This window comes from Lichenostomus cassidix, unplaced genomic scaffold (genome assembly GCF_008360975.1).
Source record: "Lichenostomus cassidix isolate B80296 unplaced genomic scaffold, HeHo_3.0 HiC_scaffold_43, whole genome shotgun sequence".
NCBI lineage: Eukaryota > Metazoa > Chordata > Aves > Passeriformes > Meliphagidae > Lichenostomus > Lichenostomus cassidix.
In genome coordinates this window covers 2,969,987-2,981,096 of record NW_028147635.1, presented here as the reverse complement: position 1 = coordinate 2,981,096, position 11,110 = coordinate 2,969,987, and the positions used below count along the sequence as shown (strand labels likewise).

Below are 11,110 nucleotides of genomic sequence, written 5' to 3'. Positions count from 1 at the left end.
GAGTGTGTCTTTGAAGAAAGTGCCAGAGTCAAAGCTGATCATCTTCAGCTTGCACGTCACCAGGTTGAGGTAGAGGTTGTCATCCTTGAAGTCCTCCTGGTGTCTCCAGCTGCAGCTCCACCTGGTGCAGCATCTCCAGGGGCTCCTTCTCCTTCCCTGGGGGCCACACTAGGCTTTCAGTGTTCTGCCCAGGGCCCCAGCCAACAATGCACCAGGACAAGATGTGTGGAGCTGTTACCTGCCAGGCCCCTGGACCAAACTGTGCACATGCATCTCTCCCATCTTCTAGGGCAGATGAAGATCTCGCATCCAAGGGTCGTTGAAGAGGTCCTCCAGCGATGGCCTGTCCAAGGGTTGCATGGACAGACACCTCTTAATAACATCTTGGCACTCTGAGGAGAGAAACCAGAAACTGCCAGTCAGTTGGAGAAGGCTCCTGTCCACTTTTCCCTCCCAGTTCCCATGCCCAGGCCATGCTGGGTGTGCTAGAACTGTGCCTAAACTTCCCCAGGCATTCTCTGTTTTGGAGGAGAGCAGGAGAGCAGGACATGTGCCACCTCCTCAGCAGCTGCCAGAGCAGGATGCTCATGAGCCTGCTGCTCTCTCCCAGCACTGGTATTCCCCCTGTGCCACAGAGATGAGGATCCACCTTGAGAGAGCCGTCGTGGGAACAAGATCCGCCCCCAGATGATCTCCTGGCCCCTCCTGAATGGGTGCTTCCCGACGACCAGCTGGTACAGCAGGAGGCCCAGGGTCCAGATCGTTGCTGCCCCACCGTTGTAGAATTTGAGGTGGATCCACTCTGGTGGGCTGTAGGACAGGGTTCCTGTGGAATACAGATGGAGTTCATCAGGGGATGCTGCTGCTCCCAGAGCCTCACCCCACATCCCTGGGCATGCAGGGGCTGCACCAGTGGCACACAGGGTGACCTGCTGCCCTCTCGCCAGCACCTGTGACTCATGTACAAACTTGGGGTTGGAAAAGAAGCTACTGGTGTTGGAATGAGGCAGCAGAAGCCCTGGGGAGATCCAACCATGACACGCAAAATAAAACCATTCCCAGAGGTGGGAAAAACCACTCTCATCCCTCTCTGCATTGCCCCCAAAAAACAATTACAAGCCAAGGCAAACAAGGGGAGTGGAGCAGTCCAAGCCCTTCCTCGCCTGCCTACCAAACTGGCTGGGGCATGGGGTCTGACACCCCTCACTGCTACACTCATTGGGGTTTTGTCAGACTGACTGCCCCAGCCCCAGCCCAGCCAAAGGCAGAGTGGGTGGTGAAGGTGGTCAACAGGGCTGCAAGCTGCCCCCTTCGACCCCCACCCAAAAGTAACTTGGCTGAAGAGTTAATCCCATGCCTGGCAGCTACAGGAGAAGCCCTGGTGCTACACCCAGGCTGGACCATGAGATGCCCAGGAGCATCCCCTGGGAAGGCTCACCTGCAAATTGGGTGTAGGCTGTGTCTTGGAGGAAGGTGCCACAGCCAAAGTCGATAAGTTTCAGCTGCATGGTGGCCAGGTCGAGCAGGATGTTCTCGGGCTTGATGTCCCTGTGCAGCACCCCGCAGCTGGTGCAGTGCCGCACGGCCTCCAGCACCTGCCGGAACATCCCCCGTGCCTCCTCCTCCGGCAGGAACCTCCGCTCCGCCAGGAAATCCCAGAGGTCCTGACAGCGCTCCGGACGCTCCAGCACCAACAGGTAGTCGCTGGGGAGCTCAACCCACTCCAGGAGCTGGATGACACCAGCACAGCCAGTGGACACCTTGTGCAGCAGCACGATCTCCAGGGGCGCACGGGTGCCATCGGGCTGCGGGAGGACCACGATGCCATCAGTGGGGCTGAGGCCATGCCAGGGCTCTGGGACCCCTCACCCAGCCCGGGATGCTCTGCGCCCCCCGCTCACCCCACGCCCGCTCTACCTCCCTCGAGGCGTCCTGGCAGCTCCCACCCTGCCGGGCCCCGGCTTACCCCCGCCCGGCACAGCCCGGGTTCTGCCGCTGGCCCCGCTCACTCACCAACTCGCCCCAATGATGGATGCGATCCCTCGAGACACATTTGATGGCCACCTGCGAGCAAGAGAGAGCAGCGGGCTCAGCTCGCCGCCCGCCCTGCCGAGCTCCACCCTCCTCCTCCTCCTCCTCCTCCTCCTCCTCCTCCTCCTCCTCCTCCTCCAGCCCCGCCACTCACCGGGGCGCCGTCCGCTAGCCGCGTCCCCGCGTAGACTCTGCCGAACCCGCCTGTGCCAAGCAGCGCACCCAGCCGGTACCGCTCCTGCAGGGCCTCCTGCGCCTTCCCTGCGGGCGACACGCGGCCGTCACCGCTCGGCCCGGGGCCACACACGGCCCCCGACCGCCTCTGCACCGCCCCGGGCCGGGCATGCCCCTCTGAACGGGGCACGGGCGGCTCGGGGCCGGCGGCCGGACTGCCGAGCGGCGGAGCTCGGGCCGGAGAAGGCGCAGCGCGGGCGGCAGGAGCGGCCGCGCCGTGTGTGTCCTCCACGGGCCCCGGGAAGAGCCGGTAACGGGGCCGGAGCTGGGTTCGGTGCCGGGGCCGAAGCTGGGGCCAGGGTCGGGGCTGGGGCCGAAGCTGGGGCCGAAGCTGGGGCCAGGGTCGAGGCCGGGGCCGTGGTCGGGGTCGGCACTGGACCCTGCGTCGGGGCCGGGGCCAGGCTCGGGACAGACGAAGCCAAAGGGTGGCGATGCCGCCCCAGACCCAGCCACTGATGCCCGCCCAGCAGCGCCACAGCCAAGCCCGGCAGAGCCGGGCAGAGGCGAGAGCGCGGCGGGACGCCCAGGGGCGGGGAGGGGGCAGCCCCGCCCGGGGCCGGGGGCGAGCCTGGGGCATGGCCCGGGCTGGAAGGGGAAGAGGGAGGGCGAGAAAGGAGGGGACACAGGGAAAGGGACACTGGGAGAAGCTGTGGGACAGGGGGAGAGGGAGAGGAGGAGCAGGATAAAGGGAAGGAGGGGGTCCTCAAAACTCTTCAGTCGCTGCTGCCGCCGCTGCTGCAACTGAAGCTCTGGGGCAGTTAGTCCGAGTGGCCGTTAGTCCGAGTGGCCGTTAGTCCGAGTGGCCGTTTGTCCGAGTGGCCGTTTGTCCGAGTGGCCGTTTGTCCGAGTGGCCGTTTGTCCGAGTGGCCGTTTGTCCGTTCCCCGCTCGCCCCCGCGCGCCCCACGGCCGAGCCCCGCGCGCCCCCGGGGGCAGCCCCTGAGTCTGTCCAAACACGGGAACTTTGCCGTGTTCAGCCCACATCCAGAGGCTTGACTGCTGCACAGTGGCACAGCAATCCCCTTGGCTGCTCTGTGCATTGTCCCTGCTGAGGGTCAAACACTAGTGGAGCACATTCCCTGTCTCTAGAATTCATACCTCACCCAAGCACTGCACTTGTGTCTCCAGCATTGCTTTCCAAGCAGAACGGGGAAAGACAAACTGTGTAACTCATGGTATTTCAGAGAGTCTAAAACATGCTAAGTCATAGATCTTCGAGGTGAGATCCATTTGCAATTAATGGCATGGAGAAGTAGTGCAACATGGAAAAGGGGAGCATAGAAATAAATAGAGGAAAACATCTTGAATTGTTTCTTTACCTTTTCTTTTCACTTCTTGAAAGCTGTTTCAGTTTTTCAGGAATCTTCTCCACAGTCCTGTTTGCTCTTTTCAAGAACCTTTCCTGGAGGGAATGAATTGCAGGGATTATTGGGCTGAGCTGGCCCTGGCCGGGTGCCTGGTGCCACCAAAGCCATTTTGTCACTGTCCTCAGAGGTGCAGGACACAGAACCCAGGAGGAAAGGCTCGTGGGCTGGGATAAGGGCAGGGAGAGGTCACTCACTGGTCACTGTCAGGGGCACAACAGACACAAGCTAGGGAAATTAATGGAATTGATTTCTAAGCAAATCACAGTATGAGGAGAATTAAAACAAGCCCTAACAAAACACCTTCCCCACCCCTTCCTCCTTCCCAGGCTCCCAGCCTCCACCTGCAGTCCCTCCTCTGCTTTCTCTGCAATTGGAAATTTGTCACCAGCCACAAACTTTGCTTTAGCCTCATCTCGGGATCCCTTCCTGGAGAGGAAGAACTTTGTCCAGCAGAGATTTAGAGTGCAGCAGCCTTTAAGGCTCAGGGTGTTTCTCCTGCAGCTCCTTGTAGGTCTCCTCTTCTTGTGCTGGGTCTCCTGTGCCACAGAACTCTGCCAGCTGCAGCTTTGCAAACATCAGCTCAAGGTCTGGATGTTCCTGAACGACTTGCTTGAGGTCCTTGGGGGCTGCATCCAATGCATTCTTCTTGTCCTCCCCCTTTGCATGGAGCCAGTGGATCTGCTGGCCCCTGGCCAGGGCCTGGCAGAGCAGGTGGAACCTGGGTCCTGATGCAGGAGCTGGGGGAGCTCCAGGACTCGCTCTGGCCGCTGGGGCAGCCACAACACAAGCCGTTGCCAGCCAGGAGCCGAGGGCTCCGTGTGGCTCTGCAGGACCTTGTCCCTGGGGCTCGTCTGGATCAGCGCGGGCAGCTGGGCTGCACTTGGCTTCGTTTGTGTCCCTGCTTCCCCTGGGACAGCAGCTGCCCAGCGCCGAGGGGACAGCAATGGCACCGGGGCAGTTTGGGGTGAGGTTCAGTGTCTGTGCCTGGCAGAAATCCCAAATCCTTCCCGAAGGAGCAGAGAGTGCTGACAGAGCACAGGATGCTCTGCTGAGCAGGGGATGGCCCCAGGGTGGACAGCTCCGGACTGGTGCTGCCAGTGCCGCGCGGGGCGGGGCCGCTTTGGGGACCCCCCAGGGCAGAGCGCTTTGGGCTGCTTTGGGGCTCTGGGCACCTGCAAAACCGGCGCTGGGCACGGCAAGAGCGTGTGGGGGCAGCTGGGGCCCTACTGGTGGCACTGGTGGCGCTGGGAGTCCCCTGGCCACAGGTGAGGAGCTCTGGGGTGAGCTGGGGGAGGAGCAGGGGGATGGGGCTGGTAGATGGGAGAAGGGGTGCTAAAAGGTGGGGTGAGACCCCCCTAACCGAGTGGGAGGGGAGTGGAACCCTGTAAAAATCAATGTTTACCAAATATGTTAAAAACCACTAAGAATGAAGAGGGATGGATGAATTACCTTTTGTAATGAGGGAAATAAAGGAAAAAACCCACAACAAAACCCACTGGGGGACTGAGTCCAGGATATCTAATCTCTGAAATTCTCTGCTTGGTGTGGGATAGAATGAAATTGCAAAATCGGTAACAGTGAATTGTTCAATTTATTTAAAAACAATCCCATAAACAGGAAAAGGCCACCTCCTGGTACAGTTAAACAGGGAAATTCACCTGGAAGTTACTGGAAATCGATTTCTCCAAATTACCCAGACAAATTTGGAATCAGTGTCTTTTGGTATTGGTGAACAAATTTTCTGGATGGCCAGAGGTCTTTCCCTGTCGCACCAATAAATCCAGGGAAGTGGTAAAAATTATGCTTAATCAATCATACCAAGATTTGGGGGCAACTTGGTTTGTCTTCAGAGAGAAGCCTCCATTTTATAGCAGATGTGGTGCGACAGCTGAGCAAAACCCTGGGTATAAAAAGGGACTGACACAGCCCTAGGTGACCACAGGTGAGTGGGAAAGTGGAAAGGATAAATCAGAATTTGAAACAACAAATTAGGAAAATGTGCCAGGAAACCTCTTCAAAACAGCCACAGACCCTTCCTCTGGCTCTTCTGTGAGTCAGAATTCAGCCAGGGACAAAAACAGTGAATTGCTGTTGGGGCAGCTGTACCAAACACCATCAGTTCCTGGAGAAATCCATCCAAAGGGAGAAACAGATGTAAATCTATACCTGGTTTCTTTAGGAAAGGTGGTTTATAACCCTGTTGGGACCAGTTGCTGTGGATGTCCCTGTTGATCCATTCCAGTCTGGGGATTTTGTGTATGTAAAGAGTTGGAGCTCTGAACCCTTGAAGGAAGAGTGCAAAGGAGCTTTCCAAGTTCTCCTGGTAACCTACACTGCCCTCAGGGTGGAAGGAATTGAACCCTGGGTTCATCACACGCAGGTAAAACCAGCAACCACACATTAAATACAGCAGAGAGAAAACTGACTGATACCCTGGACCCTGCAGGTTATATATATATCCACTACTGGTTTAGGTATCAAATATGATTTTCTAAGGGGATACTGTTTATTGGATCTAGATGAAGATGATGACTAATTGCATATTTATAATAACAATAGAAACTATGTTGTTAACCTCTGGGGAGGGGAATGTGATCTTAAAGTTAGTGCAAGATTTTTGCAGATTACAGAATGTAACCCCTATAACAGCTTGTTTGCCAACGCATTTTCTCTGCAGAAAATCCAATTCCATGAGGAGCTTTAGTCAGCACTTTGACAAAAATCTGGGAACACGTGTGGGAAGGAAATAGCACCCAGGGCAAATGGAAAGGGATGGAAGGAGAATATTCCTTACAAAGCAATTCTTACAGATCAGAACGATACTGTTGAGAATTGTAATATCTCAAAACTGGATCTGGAAATCACCTCAGGAAATATCTATTGGCTGACAGATTGCACTGATACCCCTTGGGGATGTCAAATTTCAGAAGTATGGAACAGCCCTCAGACAGGACAGTGGGAATATATCCAGCCAGTTCAGTGGTGTCTGGACTGGGAAGGGAGCCCAGGCCTCCCAGAGGACCCCTTACAGGTGGGTATAAAATAGCCTGATTTAATAAGGCCAAGGCCAAAGGATCCCAGGGCAAAGGAAAAGTGGAATTGCATTTGGATAGACACTTGAACTGTTTGGAATCCTGAGGTACAGTGGCTCATGGCTGTGGCCCAGGCTCTGAGGGTGGGATGTGTCTGTAGAAATTATTCTGCCTTTCTTAATGACACCTGTTAGGTCTCACCTAACAAACAGTTCAGCTTGGCGAGACACAGACTGTCAGCAGGACATGGTGAAATCATTAGTTCACTCAGGATGGGTGGGAAGTGATGGAATTTGGGGCACACATTTGCCCTTGGGGGAATCAAGAGCACAATGGACACACTTGGGGTTTTAAGGTTATGTCCCTTGTGGAAGGAATCACCCCAGGAACCCAGCTGTGGGGAAAGGTTAAAGGGGATGAAACTTGGAAACATCCCAGCATGGGAACTGCAGTGGGATGGATTTTAGAATCCATCTTTACTCCTCAAAGATCTGCCTTTAGGAACAGACCAAACACACAGCATTGGACTGCAAATGGGAACTTTAGTGAATGCAACTCAGTTGGGGCTTACTGAAATAAATGAGCAATTGAAAGCCACAACTAAAATGACCTTACAGAACAAACTGGCATTAGACCTTTTGCTGTTAACTGGAGTATGAGGATATTTGAATTGAAACAACAAACTTGTGTGCACCTTCTAAATGTGATGCTGAATTGGATGATTAGGCAGAGAGGATAAAATTGGTTGCTGCATCCAGCAGGGAATTAAGGGGAGGATTAGAAAGTAACTGGTTAAATAAAATATTTAAAGGACTTGGATTTTCTCTGACTGCTTGGTTGGCCTTACTTTTGTAAAATATGATTGGGATCACAGTAATAATTGTGATTATGACACTTGTTTTAAGCTGTGTGAAGAACACAACTGTGAATGCAACTGAGGAACTGACAGAATGTGAGTAAAAGAGCAGAGTGAGGCTTATGAAGGCTTGAAGGGAAGAGAAGCTTCCCAAGCCTCAAAGAGGGGGAATGTTGCCAGATGAAGAATCATTTGCACCTGCTGGGTTCATACAATGCTTATTCTCCAGAACCCCCTGGCCCCTGGAACCACACCATGCTTACTGTGTAGGAAGCAATCAGCCCAGGTGTGCCAACTTCTACCAGCTCACCAGGCAGTCAGGTACAGCTTTGGGGTCACCAACCACCAGGGACCACCAAAGAGAGCCCCAGGACAGAAGAACAGATGTGCAAAGGGTGGGGGAAATATGGTAATGATTTGGGGGAAAGATTATCATATGTAAGTTTATTGTGGGACAGTCATTGAATATGTATGTAAAGTACAGGCTATAAACAGGAACTTTCCTGTGCTCAGCATGCACAGCTTTGGGAGGAGCTCTTCCCTGTGCATCTGGCCAAATAAAAAATGCTGCTTAATGCTGCATTGGGGTTAAGGAGGTTTTTATTTTACTGAATTTTTGGGAACACCTCTGTGGCTGTGTCATAGAACCACAGAGCAGCTGTGATGTCAGAAAGGTGCTGTGTGACATCACAGAATGGGTTGTGTGAGGACATCGAGCAGCTGCAACATCATAGAGTGAATGTGTGACATCACAGAGAGGTGTGACACAGAGGAGGCTGTGTGACATCACAGAGAGGTGTGACATCACAGGATGGTGATGGGACATGGTAGAGCGGGCTGTGAGATCACAGAGCTGCCTGTGGGACATCACAGAGCGGGCTGTGACACTGCAGGGCAGTTGTGTGACATCACAGAGTGGGCCATGACATCACAGAATGGGTAGTGACAACACAGAGTGGGTTGTGACATCAAAGGGGGGAACTGTGTGACATCACAAGGCAATTGTTACATCACAGGGCAGCCATGACATCACAGACTCGCTGAGGAGGTAGTGTCCTACCACAGAGAGGGATTTGACATCACAAGATGGCTGTGTGACATCCCAGAGTGGGCTGTGACATCACAGGGGGGCTGTGTGACATCCCAGAGTGGGCTGTGACATCACAGGGGGGCTGTGTGACATCACTAGGGGCTGTGTGACATCACAGGGTAGTTGTGTGAGGTCACTGGGGAAGTCACTCTGCCCCAGCCCCCCTCACAGTTCCCCCCAGAGAAGTCCAACGCTGCTTGTGCACAGCAGGGTCCCCTGTCCCCCCAGGTCCCCCCTGGCACCTCGGGGTCAAGGCAGGACCTTGCCCTGACCCCAAGCACTGTCCCACCTGCAGGATCTGCTTCCCATCAGCCTCTTCCTCCTGCAGCCCCAAGCCCAGGTTGGTGCTAAACAAAGGGCGCTGGCTCAGGGTCATCCCCCAGCGGGGGCTGTGCACCCCCTCTGCCCCCTCCCCAAATTCCCTCCTGGGGGCAGCAGGAGCGGGGTCAGGAGCCCTGTGGGGAGGGAAAAGGGGGTGACACTGGGATGGGGGGGTCACACATGCTCTCAGGGACACACATGACCCCTGGGGACACCCTTCACCTTCTCCTGCAGAGCCAGGAGGATGAACTCCAACATGGAGCCCCCAAACCCCAGCAGCACCTTGGGGGGTGGGGTATGGTGGCAGCTTTGGAGATCTGGGTTTGTCATGACCACTCAAAAACCCCCTCCCAGCCCCACAGCCACTCCCAGGCCCCTCAAACCACCCAACAGCTCCTCCTAGGATGCCCCAAAACTGCTCCCTGCAATATAAATTGGCCCAAGAGCCACCATAACCCCTTTCCCATCTCCCCCTACACACACCCAAATTCTCTCAAAGACACACACCCCTGCCAGGACCCCAAACCTCTCTCACAGAGCCTGCCAAACTCCCTCTCAGCACCACAAATGCCCCCAAAAGCCACAAAAGCCCCTCCCAATCCCCCCAGGATTCCCTAAACCCCCTCCCACCCCCCATGGCACCTACCAGGAGAGGCCGGTGGACAGGAACATCCACAGCTGGGAGCAGCTCAGGCACTTCAGCAGTGATTTGGGCACTTTGTGGGGCACACCCCACATGGGGAGACCCAGGCCAGGGACTGGGACAGACAACCAGAATTCCTGAACAACAGATGGGCTCAGGTGGACACATTCTGCCAGCACAACTATGAGACTGTTGTCCTGTCCCCCAGCCTGGGCAGCCCCAGAACATCCAAATCCTCATGGATATTCCCCTCAACCCCACATTCACCCCCAAATCCACAGTAAAGTGGTGCAACTTTAGATCTCTTTGTTTCATTTCTTTATTTTACCTCAGCTTTGGTTGTTCTGACAAGGTGATGAAGGAAATTATTTAGGTTGGAAAAGACCTCCAAGATCATCCATCATTTCTTGATGCCACCAGAAGAAACAATTACACAGCAGGTAACAATTTTTAGGGTGTAACATTAATAAATCAGCTCTTCCCAATGAATTTCAGAAGTCAATCTGAGTCCCGATGGATTGTTCCTGCCCATGTTTGTCCAGGTTGCCACAGGGAATCAGGAGGACATGGAAGCCACCAGCCAGGTGCCTTTCCAACCTGAGTATGTTAGTTTTGCTTAGTCCAGAACATCAGGAAGCTATCTTTAACATCTAGGGGAAACTTAAACCCTTCAAAAGCTGTTGCGGTAGGCCTGAAGAAGTGGCTGAAGGGTTGGGAGAAAACTCACCCCTGTGCTCATGAGTTGGTTTTGCTTAGCCCAGTTTTTGCTAGTGGGTGGGGAGGAGCACAAAAATGGCTCCTGTGTGTCCTGGGTGAATGTTCTAGAAGTTTTCACCATGTCCAGCAGAGCCAATCTCTGATGGCTCTGAAGATGATGGACATGCTGCTGGCCAAGTCTGGGCCAATTAGAGATGTTGGTTACACCTCTGGGATATCATATTTAAGAAGAAATCAAAACAATGTGAGCAAGCACTTCTTTTTACACAGAGGATGAGGAGGAGGTGAGAATATGTGAGGGAAAACAACATGGAGACACCAAGGTCAGTGGAGAAGGTGGGGGAGGAGGTGCTCCAGGCACCAGAGCTGAAAATCCTCTGCTGGCCGTGGTGAGGACCATGGTGAAGCAGGTTGTCCCCCTGCAGCCCATGGGGTCCACGAGGGGTGCAGAGATCCACCCACAGCCCGTGGGGAGGTGCTCACGCTAGAGGAGCAGGTGGATGCCTGGAGGAAGCTGTGATCCAGTGGGAGTCCCAGTGCAGGGAAAGGCCTTGTTCCTTGGGATGGAAACAGCCTGGCCTGGGCTCAGAGCTCTGAACCCTGTGGACAAGAACTCATGGGGCAGCAGATTCCAGCAGCTGCTGCTCGAGAGATTGGACCCATGGCAAAGAAGTTTGCAGAGGACTGTCTCCAGTGGGAGGGACCCATGGCTAAGTAGAGGACTCCTCTCCCTGAACAGCGAAGAAATTTTGGTCATGGGCTGACCAAAATTTATTGGTTAGGTTACCAATAAATCACTTTGCAACTTTTAAGTTCTAAGC

The 11,110-nt window shown here is 54.4% G+C and overlaps 1 pseudogene; it reads right to left on the bottom strand.

Annotated features, from left to right (window-relative positions):
- Positions 1-234: 234 nt before the first annotated feature.
- Positions 235-6,001, bottom strand: LOC146421175 (serine/threonine-protein kinase pim-1-like; annotated as a pseudogene).
- Between the last annotated feature and the right edge of the window lie 5,109 nt (positions 6,002-11,110).